Source organism: Heterodontus francisci, chromosome 15 (assembly GCF_036365525.1).
Source record: "Heterodontus francisci isolate sHetFra1 chromosome 15, sHetFra1.hap1, whole genome shotgun sequence".
In the NCBI taxonomy this organism is placed as follows: domain Eukaryota; kingdom Metazoa; phylum Chordata; class Chondrichthyes; order Heterodontiformes; family Heterodontidae; genus Heterodontus; species Heterodontus francisci.
Window position 1 is genome coordinate 9025368 of NC_090385.1, and position 16282 is coordinate 9041649.

The 16282-nt window shown below is 43.2% G+C and overlaps 1 long non-coding RNA gene across 2 annotated transcripts in view; it reads left to right on the forward strand.

Annotated features, from left to right (window-relative positions):
* LOC137377478 (uncharacterized) overlaps nt 1-14038 on the forward strand; it is a 98949-nt gene extending 84911 nt beyond the window's left edge. For both annotated transcript variants that reach the window (XR_010976420.1, XR_010976421.1), the window contains one exon: nt 7380-14038. This is a non-coding gene — a long non-coding RNA (uncharacterized lncRNA). The remainder of the gene's footprint in view (nt 1-7379) is intronic.
* Nucleotides 14039-16282: the final 2244 nt, after the last annotated feature.

Genomic DNA, 16282 nt, shown 5'->3' on the forward strand with positions numbered 1-16282 from the left:
CCTATTTACAGAACTTGCCTCTTGGTGTTACAGTTACAGAGAGAGTCTGGCTCTGAGTCATTTGACTGCATCCTGGCATGTAGCTCATTGACACACTAAGATCTTAAAGGGATATCACTCTTAAAGGCAATCACACAACAGCCATGTTTTGTATATTTTGAGGTTTCTTTCTTATAAATGTTGGAAGACATAGTGCCTTATATTGCTAGGGCCTTCTGATGTCAAGGTAGCAAAATATTCTGTTGCATGTTGGAAGTATGATGACAGTGACACATACCCAGAGGCTGCACATTGTGATATTGAGATGGGAGTCACTACTTAATAACGGGCAAGGAGAGGGAAGAGTTGGAGTCAGTGGAAAGCTTAGATTGGAATGGTCCCTATTGTAACCTTTCCATCCTCATGGTCAATGAGAATGGGGAGTGTTGGGGGAGTGGGGTCTTCTTGTTGACCCCATGCCATGCGCCATTTCAACAGGTGCATTTTTGGACAGGCGAGAACTTCATTGAGATGCGAAACTGGGGTCTAGTGATGCCATTCAGAGCCACTGCTATTTTTTGTTTCATGGAATACGTTCCACGTCCAGTACTAGCCTTACTAGGAACACTGAGCCCCAAGGAGCAGAGGGCCTAGAAGGTAAGTGATTTTTTTTTAAGGTGTCCTTGTGGGCCAGAAAAAGCAGGAGCGCTCCTCCTCCAGGCCCCACGTGGAAACTTTGGGCTTCTCTTACCCTGATCTTTCTGCCTCACCCGCAACTGCGACCAAACAGACCACCACCTGATCCAGTCACCTGACCATTTGGGACAGTGGCCTCCTGCCTCACTCGCCTCGCTCCTGCCTCACTCGCCTCGCTCCTGCCTCACTCGCCTCATTCCTGCCTCACTCGCCTCGCTCCTGCCTCACTCGCCTCATTTCTGCCTTACTCGCCTCGCTCCTGCCTCACTCGCCTCATTCCTGCCTCACTCGCCTCGCTCCTGCCTCACTCGCCTCATTCCTGCCTCACTCGCCTCATTCCTGCCTTACTCGTCTCGCTCCTGCCTCACTCGCCTCATTCCTGCCTCACTCGCCTCGCTCCTGCCTCACTCGCCTCATTCCTGCCTTACTCGCCTCGCTCCTGCACACTGGCCTGTATGCCAGGGTGTCCCACCTGAGCTATGACAATGAGATTCAGGAGTTAAAATAGCCCAGCCCTCACATCAGAACTCCCACTCCATTTCCTCCACCCACCCCTCACCCACTCTCATGCCATACTGACCTCTTATGCTGAGTTAAAACTGGGGCTAATATTCCTGTTGCAGCTGAACTAACAACTTGTCTCTGTTTATACTTCTCCGATTTGATTTTGCACTCTAAGCCCCCCCATTTACAAAATATTTTCCTTTACAACATGTCACCCCACTTTAAAAAAAACAAGTGTTGAACCCCTAACTCTCCCTTCTTCTTTCTATTATTTCCCATTTAGTGTACACATCTTCTCTTTCTTCACCTGTCAAATCTATCTGCCCAATCTACCACCCTTTCATGTACTCCTGAAGTCACTTACAGTCCTCTTCAGAACCAACAATGCTGTTTATTTGTGTGTCAGCTGCAAATGTTGATATTGTGCTGCTTAAAGTGCAGGCAATCATCTCTTGTATCAAGTGAAAAGCAGTTCTGAGGCAAGCTGACTTTGCTCTTTCTATTGCCGCTGTAAAGTGAATTGGATGTAGTTGACCATACATAAAAGAAATCAACACGTTTCATTTCTTTGAAGACAGAGTGGGTGCAAATTGGCTGAGATATTCCCCAGTGAACATTGGGAAGCTCCTGCAATGTTGCATTGTCAGAATTTTAACTGCTATTGAGACTGGACTAGTCATAGTCGAGTGTGTTTGCAGGTCCTGATGTAAGAATTGGTGAAATATGTTACTGGTGATCTTCATACTTTACATGAGCTTCCTCAAATACTTTTCCACTGAAAATGAAAAGAAAAATAACAAAGACTTGCATTTCTATAGTGCCTTTCACAGCCTCTGGATTTCTCAAAGTGCTTTACAGCCAATGAAATATTTTTGTAGTGTAGTCACTGTTATAATGTAGGAAATACAGCAGCCAATTTGCACACAGCAAGATTTCACGAAAGGCAATGTGATACTGACAGATCATCTATTTTTGTGATGTTGGTTGAGGGATAAATATTGGTCCAGGACACCAGCGATATCTCACCTGCTCTTCTTCAAAAAAGTGCCATGAAATCTGTTACATCTTCCGAGAGGAAAGACAGGGTCTTGGTGTACCATCTGTCCAAAATGGCAGTGTTTCTGACAGTGTAGTGCTCCCTCAGTACAGCAGTGGCAGGATCACCCTCACTTTTCTGCTCAGCTTTCTGCAGTGAGACTATGAACATGTGAGCATCTGACCCAGAGGCAAGAGTGTTCGCAATTGTGCCACCAAGCTAACACCAAGCCCTTTCTCTCTGTCTCTTACACAATACACTGATCCATCTTATTTCTGTATGGTTGGTATACTTCCATAAGCCAATTTTCGCGATATTCCATTTTCAGTCGTTTGCCTCTTTGGATTATGTCGCTATTCCATAGCAGACTGTATTTGTGTCAATATTTCAGCTGAGAAGCCCAATTTGCAGCATTTACTAAAAAGTAAATTCATTCATTACCTTTCTTCCCTTTTCAGAGCCCACCGCAAACAGTTTCCGACTGAGAATTCATTCAAGAAATCCATTTCCAGCTGAATTGCTGTGCTAATCTTGTAATAGCCACAAGGGGGTGGAAGAGAGCACGATGAGCTGACACTATCCTTTGGTCGTGAATTCCTCCTTGTGGAGAACGACATTTCTGAGTCTGGGCGTTGGAGAGTAATGAAGGCCAACACATGTCCTGTTATGATGTTTCAGGACAAATTAACAGATCAATATCTGTTAGCCCTGTTGGAGCTCCCCCTTGGTCAATCATTGTTCACCGCTTTCCAATTATAAGGCAAAGAAATGAGCACAAACAGGCTTTCTTCGGTTTAAAGAAGAAAAGTGAAATTTATGAAAACTTCAACTTAAACTCTGATCTGGTTAACGCCTACGGATACACAATGCGCTCACACTAGCATGCATACATGATACACACATGCAGATAGGGACAGAAAAGAGCAGAAGAAAAAAATTAGGTCGAAAGATTTGAGGCAATATCTGAAGAGTTGTTACGGATCTTCGAGTTCACTATGAGACCTTGCTTGCAGGTAATTCTTGCTTTTCATTGGGGCTCAGGATTCTTCTTAAACCTTGTTCACTGTTGGAGACTTTTCTCTCTTGAGGTTCTAGCTCCTTTTTTTCCAACACTTCTTCAGATCTGAAATAGTGTTGGAGAGTGAGATGCACTCAGGGGTCTCCTGCACTACCTGCCTGTTCTTCTTGACTGTCTGATGGTCACTGTCATGCAGGCCCCCACCTGCCAAGAATGAGGCACATTAATTTTGCCACGTGGACATTAGATTTCACATTGTTGCTGGGAAGAAGCGAAGGCCTGTGACACGGAATTGCCAGGCCCCTGGCCAGAAAGACATTTTTGCATATTAGCAGATGGTGTTGGAAAAAAAGGAGCTATCCCCTGCTCCCATACAATACACAGAAAAGACCTGGTCAAGCCAGTCAGTCATGTGACCACCCTGCTGGCCAACTTGGGAGTTTTAAATTCTCGAGACAGTGTTTGAACTGGTAATGAAGTTCTTTGCTCTTAGATAGAAAAGATCTCTCCTGGCTGGCTCGCAGCAGCCTCTCTTGTCTGCTCCCATCTCTTTCTCACCAGCTTCAGAATCCATTGAAGAGACATGAACCTCAAGAGAGAAAAGTCTCCGACAGTGAACAAGGTTTAAGAAGAATCCTGAGCCCCAATGAAAAGCAAGAATCACCTGCAAGCAAGGTCTCATAGTGAACTCGAAGATCCGTAACAACTTTTCAGATATTCCCTCAAATCTTTCTACTTTATTTTTTTCTTCTGCTCTTTTCTGTCCCTATCTGCATGTGTGTATCATGTATGCATGCTAGTGTGAGCGCATCGTGTATCCGTAGGCGTTAACCAGATCAGAGTTTAAGTTGAAGTTTTCATAAATTTCACTTTTCTTTTTTAAACCAAAGAAAGCCTGTTTGTGCTCATTTCTTTGCCTTATAATTGGAAAGCAGTGAACAAGGATTGACCAAGGGCGAGCTCAAAACATGGTGTGTTTAAAATTAAATGCTGCTACAGGACACTTTTCACACCTGGTTCTAACAGTCACCCATTCTCTCTCTCCTTGCATATTCTTAAGCTGGGGGGTGACCACATCTATAAACATGCTATCCACGAAACTCTCATCGTTTCCTGTTTAACCTCACATTTATCCACATTATACTGCATCTGCCATGCATTAGCTCACTCACTCAACTTGTCCAAATCACCCTGAAGCCTCTCTGCATCTTCCTCACAACTCACCCTCCCACCCAGTTTTGTGTCATCTGCAAATTTGGCGATATTACATTTAGTTCCCTCATCTAAATCATTAATATATATTGTGAATAGCTGGGGTCCTAGCACCGATCCCTGCGGTACCCCACTAGTCACTCACTACCTGCCATTCAGAAAAAGACCCATTAATCCCGACTCTTTGTTTCCCGCCTGCCAAACAATTTTCTATCCATCGCAATACACTACCCCCAATCCCATGCGCTTTAATTTTACACGCTAATCTTTTTATATGGGAGTTTGTCGAAAGCCTTCTTAAAGTCCAAATAAACCACATCCACTGGCTCCCCCTCATCAACTCTACTAGTTACATCCTCGAAGAATTCGAGTAGATTTGTCAAGCATGATTTCCCTTTCGTAAATCCATGCTGACTCCATCCGATTCTACCACTGTTCTCCAAGTGCTCTGCTAGAAAATCTTTGATAATGGACTCTAGAATTTTCCCCACTACCGACATCAGACTGACTGGTCTATAATTCCCTGCTTTCTCTTTACCTCCCTTTTTAAAAGAGTGGGGTTACATTAGCTACCCTCCAATCTGTAGGAACTGTTTCAGAGTCTATAGAATCTTGGAAGATGACCACCGATGCATTCATTATTTCTAGGGCCACTTCCTTAAGTACTCTGGGATGCATACCATCAGGCCCTGGGGATTTATTGGCCTTCAATCCCATCAATTTCCCCAACGCCATTTCTCTACTAATACTGATTTCCAGTTTGATACAACTGAGTGGTTTGCTAGGCCATTTCAGAAGTCAGTTATGAAGCAACCACATTGCTGTGTGTTTGGAGTCACATATATGCCAAACTAGGTGAGGACATCAGATTTCTATCCCTAAAGGACATTAGTGAACCAGATGGGTTTTTACTTCAGTATGATAGCTTCATGTTTGCCTTTACAGAGACAAGTGTTTTATTCTAGAATTATTTAACTAATTGATTTAAATTCCCCAAAGCTCCTATAGTGGGATCTGAAGCATTAGTGCAGGCCTCTAGATTAGTCGATCAGTCACTGGCAGCATTATTGCTCTGCTACCATCCCCTAAATTGCAGGGGTAGGGGGCTAAGAGCAGGGCTAATTGAATACCTCTTTCTGTGAGCTGGCACAGGCAGGGTAGGCCAAATGGTCTCCGACTGGTCTGTAAAGTTTCATGTGTTTTCAAGTGCCAGGCATCGAGGTACTTTGGACAGATTGGGAGTGATAAGCATGCATGTTTATCTTTCAGCCTCTGATATCTAGTGTAGCGAGGCGTGTGGGGCTAACCACTAGCTCGGAAGGAGATTCCTCATACAGCAGTATGTGGTGTTCAGGCTCAGCAACTAGTTGTACATTTATGTATACAGTGTCAGTCCTTGTCAGAAGTTAATATAGTCCTTGAGCCTGAAAAGGGATTTGTAAATAGACTGTTCTTTGCTTGGAATTGTTCTACCATGGTATAAGGAACCAGAGTTAAAAGCAACATCTTACCATTGGCAGTAAATCAAATAATTAATTTTAAAAAACATTATCGGGGGAGATCTTAACATTGTGCGATAGTAGGTGCTAGCAATAATAACCTCTATTTATACAGCACTGTTAGCATAGATAAATGTCCCAACTGGCTTCACAGAAGCAATTATCAACCAAGATTTGGCACTGAGCCAGATAAGCAGATCTTGGGACAGATGACCAGTAGGTCAAAGAGGTCGGTTTTAAGGAGCTTCTTGATGCAAAAGAGAAAGGTAGAGAGGAGGAGAGGTTTAGGGAGGAGATTCCAGGGTTTAGGTTTTAGGCAGCTGAATTGTGGAGGTTTATAATCCCAGCCCCTTTGGAACTATCCTGGATCAGGTGTACATCTCAGATGTTCATCCTCAACTTAAGGTTAAGGTAGCCAAATCCTAAAGACACTTCAATGAGTCGAAAGGTCTGGTCTAACTCTCCCCAAAGGAAAGGAACAAACCAAGAATTTTACTGTCCTCCAGATAGCTGTTTTTAGCAAGTTCCAGCCAGATTATAATGGTCCGGATATTTTAAGGGTCTACGGTTACTCCTCAGTAATATACCTCTTCACCAAAGAGTGTACGGAAATGTGGTTCATTAGTTAGCAATACAAAAGACTATGTGAGACAATATAAGTTCTAAACTATATAGAAATTCATCAAAGAACTAACATGCAATTTACAGCTGGTGAGATACGGCGTGAAACAGCTAGCTTTACCTGTTACTCAGATATTGTTGGGCTTTCAATACCTTATCAATTAGTTAGCGTATGGTGGGCCCCCTTGGTTCAGGAAGTATGGTTGTTATTCAGTCAGTACTCTTCAACAGGTGCCATAGAATAAATATTGTTGGGCTTTTAGCAAAGAACCCCTTATCAATTGGTTAGTATGTTGTGAGTCCCTTTTGTTTAGGAGCAATGATTATTATACATTGCCGCTCTTCAATATGTGTGTCACGAAAGCGTGGTAGGCCAAATGATGCTTTTTTTTTTATTCCACCCGCTGGAAACCTAAGTTAAATTTTTTAAAAAGGTAAAAAGGAAAAGATAAAAAGTGACTGCTAGCAGCTAAAATGGCTGCCACAATTTGCATCACTATATCCTACATTCCAATGCAACAAGGTGGAGATGTAGTGTCTGCTCAGTCCCCAGCAAGAACAATGACCCTGGAATTTTGAGTGAACTACCTATCCCATCCCCATAAACAAGACATTAAGGCAATCACTTGGGACATTAAACTGATGGAGCCGAACCATTCAAACCTAATCACTTGAACAATGGGAACCTCATTGAGAGAAGGGAATTCCTAGACATGAGCTGATTAAGTTGTAAGAGGAAATACACACTGGGTGACAGTCATGTGACAGGCCTACCATCTGTGTGTTTAAGCTGTTTTTCTTTTTCTCTCTGCAGACCAGACAAGCAGCTAGACACTGACCACAGAAGTACCAAGTGAGGTCCCTCTCTCTCTCTCTCTCTTCAGTCCACCTTATAAACTTCAAATCCTGCCTGCTGGCTACAACTTCCAAGGCCTATCACTGCTGCAGACAGAAGGAAATCATCTGCATCGCTGTTCTCCAGGGAAATCCCCAATCAGCTGAACACATCTGCAAGCCAGAAGTCTCAGGACCACTGAGTTCAGCGGGAAGCCGGCCGAGTCACCAAACTCCAGAGACTGTATACCCCTTTTTATTGTTCCGGAGTCTAATGTGATCAATCTATCCTTCCCCACTCTGTAACCTATTTATGTGCATATATGAACCTCATGTGTGTGTGTGTGTGCGTGAAAGCTGGAGTATAATTTATTATTTTACTTAGATTGGTTTAAATAGAATAGAGCTAACCTCTTTCTTTGTTAAACTCAAGACAATCTGTCTGATGGTTCTTTCATGATCATAGCATGTAAATAGTTAAACACTCACTGAATTGGCAAGCACATCCACTTTAAAAAAGAAATAAACCCTGTTGAGGTCAAACAAGGAGAGGGACAAGAGGCAGCCCTTCGACCCCCTCCTCACCTGATTGTAACATGTGTCTTAGAGTAGTTTAGGTATTGTTGGGCTTCCAGAAAATAAAACATCTCCTCAAGCAATTATCTTCCTGTGCATACTGTTTGCTTGGGAGATGTGCTTGTCACAGAGTTTGGTGCCCTTTACTTCGAAAGATGAAGTAAGCAGTAGGCCCCCTTTAGTTAGAAGGCAGTAGGGCTTCTTTGCTTCGAAAGCAGTAGTTTAATCCTTTGAGTCCTCAGGACTCAATTCCTTCACAGATAGTGGGGTGATAAGCAAGAGATCAGAACTGGAGGAGTGCAGGCCATGTCTTCCCTCTCAGGTGGATGTAAACAATCCCATGGCACTATTTAGAAAAAGAGCAGTGAGTTATCCCTATCGTCCTGGCCAATATTCATCCCTCAAGCAACATTGCTAAAACAGATTATCTGGTGATTATGTGATTGCTCTTTGTGGGATCTTGCTGTGCGTAACTCGGCTGCCATGTTTACTAAAATACAACAGTGACTACACTTCAAAAAGTACATCATTGGCTGTAAAGGACTTTGGGGTATCCTGAGGTCATGAAAGGCGCTATATAAATGCAAATCCTTTCCTTTTTGAATATTGTCCTATTTGCACATGCAAGCACACTCAACGATAAGACGGGGAACCTTCATCATTTCTACATGCATACTCCACAGAGCGCAGCATTGAATGCATTCTCTGCAGTATTGATTAAGATGGTAGCCATTACACAAATGATTTGAAACATATTGATATATCTGTTCGTGGTAATAAGAGCCAGTCTAGACCTGACTTGCAGTGCTGATGGTATACACCATTTCAAATTTAGAAGTAAACTGCAGTACTTAAGTTAATTGAATCTGCTTTCTTCCATGCATTACCGCTTAAGTTGTTTTTCAGTCCATCAATGTTCAACATTTGTCAATATATTAAGCCAAAATCAGTAAACACAATCTGCCACTGAGACCACCTGAAGTGCCTTTAATAGCTGGGCTGCTATTTTCCATGTAATAGAATGGCAAAGTAAGAATTCAACCTGTTGTTCAGCTTTGCATGCCTTTGTGCTTGTGAAGTATCCTTCTGACAGAGAAAGTATCACTGGAGCAAAATAATTTTACGCTTCATCCTTTTTCTCTAGCAGTTACTGAATTTGTGTTTTTTTAATTTAAGATGTTGGATCTTCAGTTACGTGGATAGATTGGAGAAGCTGGGGTTGTTCTCCTTAGAGAAGAGAAGGTTGAGAGGAGATTTGATCGAGGTGTTCAAAATCATGAGGGGTCTGGACAGAGTAGATAGGGAGAAATTGTTCCAATTGGTGGAAGGGTTGAGAACCAGAGGGCACAGATTTATGGTGAATGGCAAAAGAATCAAAGGTGACATGAGGGAAAACTTTCCTACACAGCGAGTGGTTAGAATCTGGAATGCATTGCCTGAGAGTGTGGTGAAGGCAGATTCAATCGTGGCTTTTAAAAGGGAATTGGATAAGCACATGAAGGGAAGAAAAAATGGCAGGCTATTATGTTCGCGCTAGGTTGATAGATATATTATGTATATCTGATTTATCTCAGAGTAATGCAGATATCACAGTTGTATTAAATCACCAACTGGTTTATTTACAGCACTTTAAAATATATCAGTTCTTGCAAGATCTCAGTACAATGTCTTCTTTGAGCAGTCAGTGTGTTTTCTGCAGAAGATTCTAGTTCTGCCTTTTAGTTTCAGTTTTAACTCTTAAGCTCCACCCATATGTTTAAGCAATTAAGCACAGTGAACACATATAAGAGGACAGACTAATACAATCAAATCCAAATAGCGTTGGGGGGTAATATATTAGCTTGGATGGGGGATTGGTTAACAGACAGGAAACAAAGAATAGGGATAAACAAAGCATTTTCAATTTGGCAAAAAGTAACTAATGGAGTTCTGCAAGGATCAGTGCTCAGGCCTCAGCTATTTACAAATATGAAGAGACTGAGAATAATGTATCCAAGTTTGTTAATGATGCAAAGTTAGGTGGGAATGTACATTGTGGGGAAGACACAAAGAAGCTGCAAAGAGATATAGACAGGCTAAGTGAATGGTAACAAGGTGGCAAATGAAATATAATATGGGGAAGTGGTAGTATGAAAGTACGAATAGAAAAAGAAAGAATAGGAAAAGAAAATAGAAAGAAAAAGAATAGAAAAGCAGAATATTGTTTAAAAGGTGTGGAACTTGTAAATGTTGATGTTCAGAGGGACTTGGGTGTACTTGTACAAAGAACACAGAAAGTTAGCATTCTGGTACAGCAAGCAATTAGGAAGGCTAATGGCATTTTGGCCTTTATTGCAAGGGAATTGGAGTACAAGAATAAGGAGGTCTTGCTACAATTGTACAGGGCTTTGGTGAGACCACGCCTGGAGTGCTTTGTGTAGTTTTGGTCTCCATATCTAAGGAAAGATATACTTGCATTGGAGGCAGTACAGCGAATGTTCCCTAGATTGGTTCCTGGGATGACAGGGTTGTCCTGTGATAAGCGACTAAGTAAATTGGGCCTATGCTCACTTGAGTTTAGAAGAATGCGAGGTGATCTCATTGAAATATACAAGATTTGGAAGGGGCTGGACAGGGTAGACACTGAGGTTGTTTCCTCTGGTTGGGGAATCTAGAACATGGGAGCACAGCCTCAGGATAAGGGACCAGTTATTTATGACTGAGATAAGGAGAAACTGCTTCACTTAGAGGGTTGTGGACCTTTGAAATTCTCTATCCTAGAGGGTTGTGGATGCTCCAATGCTGAGTATATTTCTTCTTTCTTTCTTCTTTCTTCTTTTGGGCCTCCTTATCTCGAGAGACAATGGATACGCGCCTGGAGGTGGTCAGTGGTTTGTGAAGCAGCGCCTGGAGTGGCTATAAGGCTGAGATAAACAGGTTTTTGTTCTCTCAGGAAATCAAAGGATGTGAGGAGCGAGTGGGGAAGTGGAATTGAGGCAGAAGATCAGCCATGGTTATATTGAGTGGTGGAGCTGGCTCGAAGGGCGATATGGTCTACCCCTGCTCCAATTTCTTATGTTCTTATCTTCTCACCTCTGGGTCAAAGGATTGTGGGTTCGTGCCACACCCCAGAGACTCGAGCATATAATCTAAGCTGACACATCAGTGACATACTGAAGGAGTGCTATACTATTGGAGGTGCCCTCTTTCAGATGAAATGTTAAAGCAAGGCCCTGTCTGCCCTTTCAGGTGGATATAAAGGTCCCATGGCACAATTTGAAGAGGAGCAGAGGAGTTATCCTTAGTATCCTGAGCCAATATTTATCCCTCAACTGACATCCCTAAAACAGATTATCTGGTCAGTATCACAATGCTGTTTGTGGGCACTTGCTGTGCGATAATTGGCTGTTACATTATAACAGTGACTATACTGCAAGAGTATTTTATTGGCTGTTAAACACTTTGGGACATCCTAGAGAATCACAGAATGCTTACAGCACAGAAGGAGGCCATTTGGCCTGCTGCGTCTGTGCTGGCTCTCTGCAAGAACAACTCACCTACTCCCACTCCCCCTTTCCCTGTAGCCTTGTATTTTTTTTTGTCTTCAATTGTTTATTCAATTCCTTTTTGAAGGCCACAATTGAATCTGCCTCCAACACACTCTCAGGCAGTGTATTCCAGATTCGAACCACTCGCCGCGTAAAAATGTTTTTCCTCATGTTGTCCTTGGTTCTTTTTCCAATCACCTTAAATTGGTGTCCTCTGGTTCTCGACCCTTCTGCCAATGGTAACATCTACTCGATCTGTCTAGACACCTCACGATTTTGAACACCTCCTATCAAATCTCCTCTCAAGCTTCTTTTTTCAAAGGAGAACAACCCAAACTTCTCCAATCTATCCACATAACTAAAGTCCCTCGATCCTGAAACCATTCTTATCAATCTCTTCTGCATTGTAAGGAAAGGTTTAATTGACTGTGTTATGCCAATGTGCTTTGTTGAATGATAATTTTCTTTAAGAAAGTTTAAAGGAACTACCTATTCTTTCAGCAAGCAGAGAAATACTGCTAACTGCTATGTTTGAATCACTGAGTGACTGTCATGTGACAAGCCCCTCCACATCTGTGGTTTTAAGCTGGTGTTTTCTCTGCAGCAGAGGAGAAGCACCTGGACTTTGACATGAGCAGACCTAAATGGAGGTCCCTCCCTCTCTCTTTCTTTCTCCATTCCAGCTTGAAAGCTTTCAAATCCTGCCTGTTGACTGACCACCTTTGCTACAATCAGAAACACCGTTGGAGGAAATTATCTGCATCACTGTCTCCAAGAGACCCACTGAACCAGTCATCTACCTCTTCAAAGTAAAAGCCTCAGGACTGCTGAATTCAGCTCGAAGCCAGCTAAATCACCAAAGTCCACAGACTGCATACACTTTTCTCTATGGACTCCAACTCAACCAATCTACCTTTCCCCAATCTGTAACCTATTTGTGTGTGTGTGTGTGTGTGTGTGTGAAAGTTGATGCATAGTTTATTATTTTATTAGTTTGGTTTAGGCATAATAGAGTTTCTTTTTTAACTCAAGAAAACTTGTCCGATTGTTTCTTGTTATGATCATAGCAAGTAAGTAATCAAAAACCTACTGAATTGGCCAGTCCATCCACTTTAAGAAACCTGTTATAGTTAAACAAAGAGAGCGAAAAGAGGGAAGCCCTTCGACCTCTCCTCACTTGACCATAACTGGCTACGAGCTCAGAGTAGTGCTTGTTAGCACTGTTAGCTTGTTAACAGGAAGGGTGCGGTGCAGTGATGTGTGCTGAATTGAATAGGACAATTTGAATTGAATAGAAGAGTTAATCACAGCAGACTGATCAAAACCAGACAGTTAATCACAGCAGGACAGGGAGAAGTCTGGATATTGCTAAGCCAATGGAAGACAACTTGGGAATACACTAACCAACCAACAGCTGCTCACACACCCAACTAACCAATACACATCCAGAAAAGGATCATACATGAGCTTTTTCACAAACTGTATTCCGTATGTAAACCCCTGAAAAAGTCCTTAATGGCAGGGCTCAAGAAAGAAGACAGAGAATACATATTCACAGGAAGAGTCCCATTGAACCAAACAGGAAGATGTTGGTCAAAGATCACTCCTAAGTGACTTGCTGACATCTCAGATTGACCACATTAGGGATAATGGTTATGATTTAGTTTAGTTTAGTTTAGTTTCGAGATACAGCACTGAAACAGGCCCTTCGGCCCACTGAGTCTGTGCCGACCATCAACCACCAATTTATACTAATCCTACACTTATCCCATATTCCTACCACATCCCCACCTGTCCCTATATTTCCCTACCACCTACCTATACTAGGGGCAATTTATAATGGCCAATTTACCTACCAACCTGCAAGTCTTTTGGCTGTGGGAGGAAACCCACGCAGACACAGGGAGAACTTGCAAACTCCAAATTGAAACTGTTTATTTAAAATTCTCATTAAATGTGTTGGATTTAGTGTGAGATTGTGTCAATCGTAATTCCCGGTCTCCGAATTTAAGAAAGAGATAAAATCGCCTACAGCATCCTCTCTAAAGCCTTCACAGTCCTTCATAAAAGGCGATGCCCAGAATTGGACACAATACACTAGCTGAGGCCAAACCAGTGTTTTATAAAAGTTCATCATAACTTTCTTGCTTTTGTACTCAATGGCTCTATCCATAAAGCCCAGGATCACATATGCTTTATTAACTGCTTTCTCAACCTACCCTGCTACCTTCACTGATTTGTGCACAAATACCTCCAGATCTCTCTGTTCCTGTTGTCATTTTGTTTTGGTGTAAAATGTCCTTGCTTTCCTCACATGGATAATTTATAAATCAATGAGAGGTGAACAGTGAATTGCCAATAAGTAACCTTTAGTCCTTCATGTCTGACAATCAACTACGCAATCCAGCTCAACTAAAATTTCGATCCATCATTTCCTGGATTAGATCTTTTATGGTTGAACAATGCTTTGATTTAAAAACTAATTTGGCATGTACAAATATGTGACAAATGCAATAATCTTGTCCAAACATTAAATGAGTGAGATGTCATATTCAATAGTTGGGTCAGATCAATACCAACAGTGCATTACAGACTTGAGTTTTGGTTTATCTAATGGTTTAGTAAACAGTTGGGCTGTAACAGAAACGGGATAAGAAGTAACTTTTGTTACCTTTTGTGGCAGCAGCTTTTTCTGAAGCAGCGATAGTGCGAGTGAGGTGTCAGCTGGGAAGGTGAGTTTCAGTTTAAAATAACTTACCTCTTGTTTCGGCAGACACGGGGACTGCTGGGTAAGTAAACCTATATATTCGGGCAGTGGCTAAACCCGAAACACTACACGTGTAGTGTCTCCCACCCATCCTCCTCCTCTAATCAAAAAAAAAGGACTCTTGTGTGGAGGGTTTGGTAGGGTAAGGTTTTCCTTTTTTTTATAAAATCTCTGTTGTCTATTTAGTGCGGAGGGGATGGAAGCTAGGGCAGTTGCATGCTCCTCTTGCAGGATGTGGGAGGGAGGTGAACTTGTGTCCCTGCTGACGTCACCTGTGAGAAGTGCACCCAACTCCAGCTCCTCGCAGACCGCGTTAGGGAACTGGAGCTGGAGCTGGATGAACTTCGGATCATTCAGGATGCTGAGGGGGTGATAGCGAGCAGTTATAGGGAAGTAGTGACACCTAAGTTACAGGATAAAGGTAGCTGGGTAACCGTCAGGGGAGGGAAAGAGAATAGGCGCACAGTGCAGGGATCCCCTGTAGCCGTTCCACTCAATAATACGGATACCGTTTTAGATACGGTTGGGGGGGGCCGACCTACCAGAGGAAAGCCACAGTGGCCAGGTCTCTGGCACTGAGCCTGGCTCAGTGGCTCAGAAGGGAAGGGGGAGAATAGGAGAGCGATAGTGATAGGAGATTCAATGGTTAGAGGAACAGACAGGAGATTCTGTGGTCGCGAACGAGACTCCCGGATTTTAATGGTGCCTCCCGAGTGCCAGGGTCAGGGATGTCTCGGATCGAGTCCACAGGATTCTTAAGGGGGAGGGGGAGCAGCCAGAGGTCGTGGTACATATATGTACCAATGACATAGCGAGGAAAAGGGATGAGGACCTGAAAAGTGAATAGAGGGAGTTAGGTTGGAAGCTGAAAGGCAGGACGAGCAGAGTAGTAATCTCAGGATTATTACCGGTGCCACGTGCTAGTGAGGCTAGAAACAGGGAGCGAGTGCAGCTGAACACGTGGCTACCGAACTGGTGTAGGAGGGAGGGATTCAGATATGTGGATCATTGGGATACCTTCTGGGGAAGGTGGGACCTGTACAAGAAGGATAGGTTGCATCTGAACTGGAGGGGCACCAATATCCTGGGCGGGAGGTTTGCTAGAGCTCTTCGGGAGGGTTTAAACTAGTTTGGCAGGGGGATGGGAACCGGAGCCACGGATTAGTGGATGGGGTAGCTGTTGAACAGGCAGATACTGAGTGCAGAGAGTCTGTGAGCAAGGTTAGACAGTTGACAGGGCAAAGTTGCAGCCAGTATGATTGGTTGAAGTGTGTCTATTTTAACGCAAGAAGTGTCAGGAATAAGGGTGATGAACTTAGAGCATGGATCAGTACTTGGAGCCAGGATGTTGTGGCCATTACGGAGATGTGGATATCTCAGGGGCAGGAATGGATGTTGGATGTTCCGGGGTTTAGATGTTTCAAAAGGAATAGGGAGGGAGGTAAAAGAGGTGGGGGAGTGGCATTGATAATCAGGGATAGTATCACAGCTGCAGAAAGGGAGGTCGTCGAGGAGGGTTTGTCGACTGAGTCATTCTGGGTGGAAGTCAGAAACAGGAAAGGAGCAGTCACTTTGTTGGGAGTTTTCTATAGAGCCTCCAATAGCAACAGAGACATGGAGGAACAGATTGGGAGGCAGATTTTGGAAAGGTGCAGAAGTAACAGGGTTGTTGTCATGGGTGACTTCAACTTCCCTAATATTGATTGGAACCTCCTTAGTTCAAGTAGTTTGGATGGAGCAGTTTTTGTCAGGTGTGTCCAGGAAGGTTTCCTGACTCAATATGTAGATAGGCCGACTAGAGGGGAGGCTATGTTGGACTTGGTGCCTGGCAACGAACCAGGCCAGGTGGCAGATCTCTCGGTGGGAGAGCATTTCGGTGATAGTGATCACAACTCCCTGACCTTTACTATAGTCATGGAGAGGGACAGGAGCAGACGGATGGGAAAATATTTAATTGGGGGAGGGGGAATTACAATGCTATTAGGCAGGAACTAGGGAGCATAAATTGGGAAC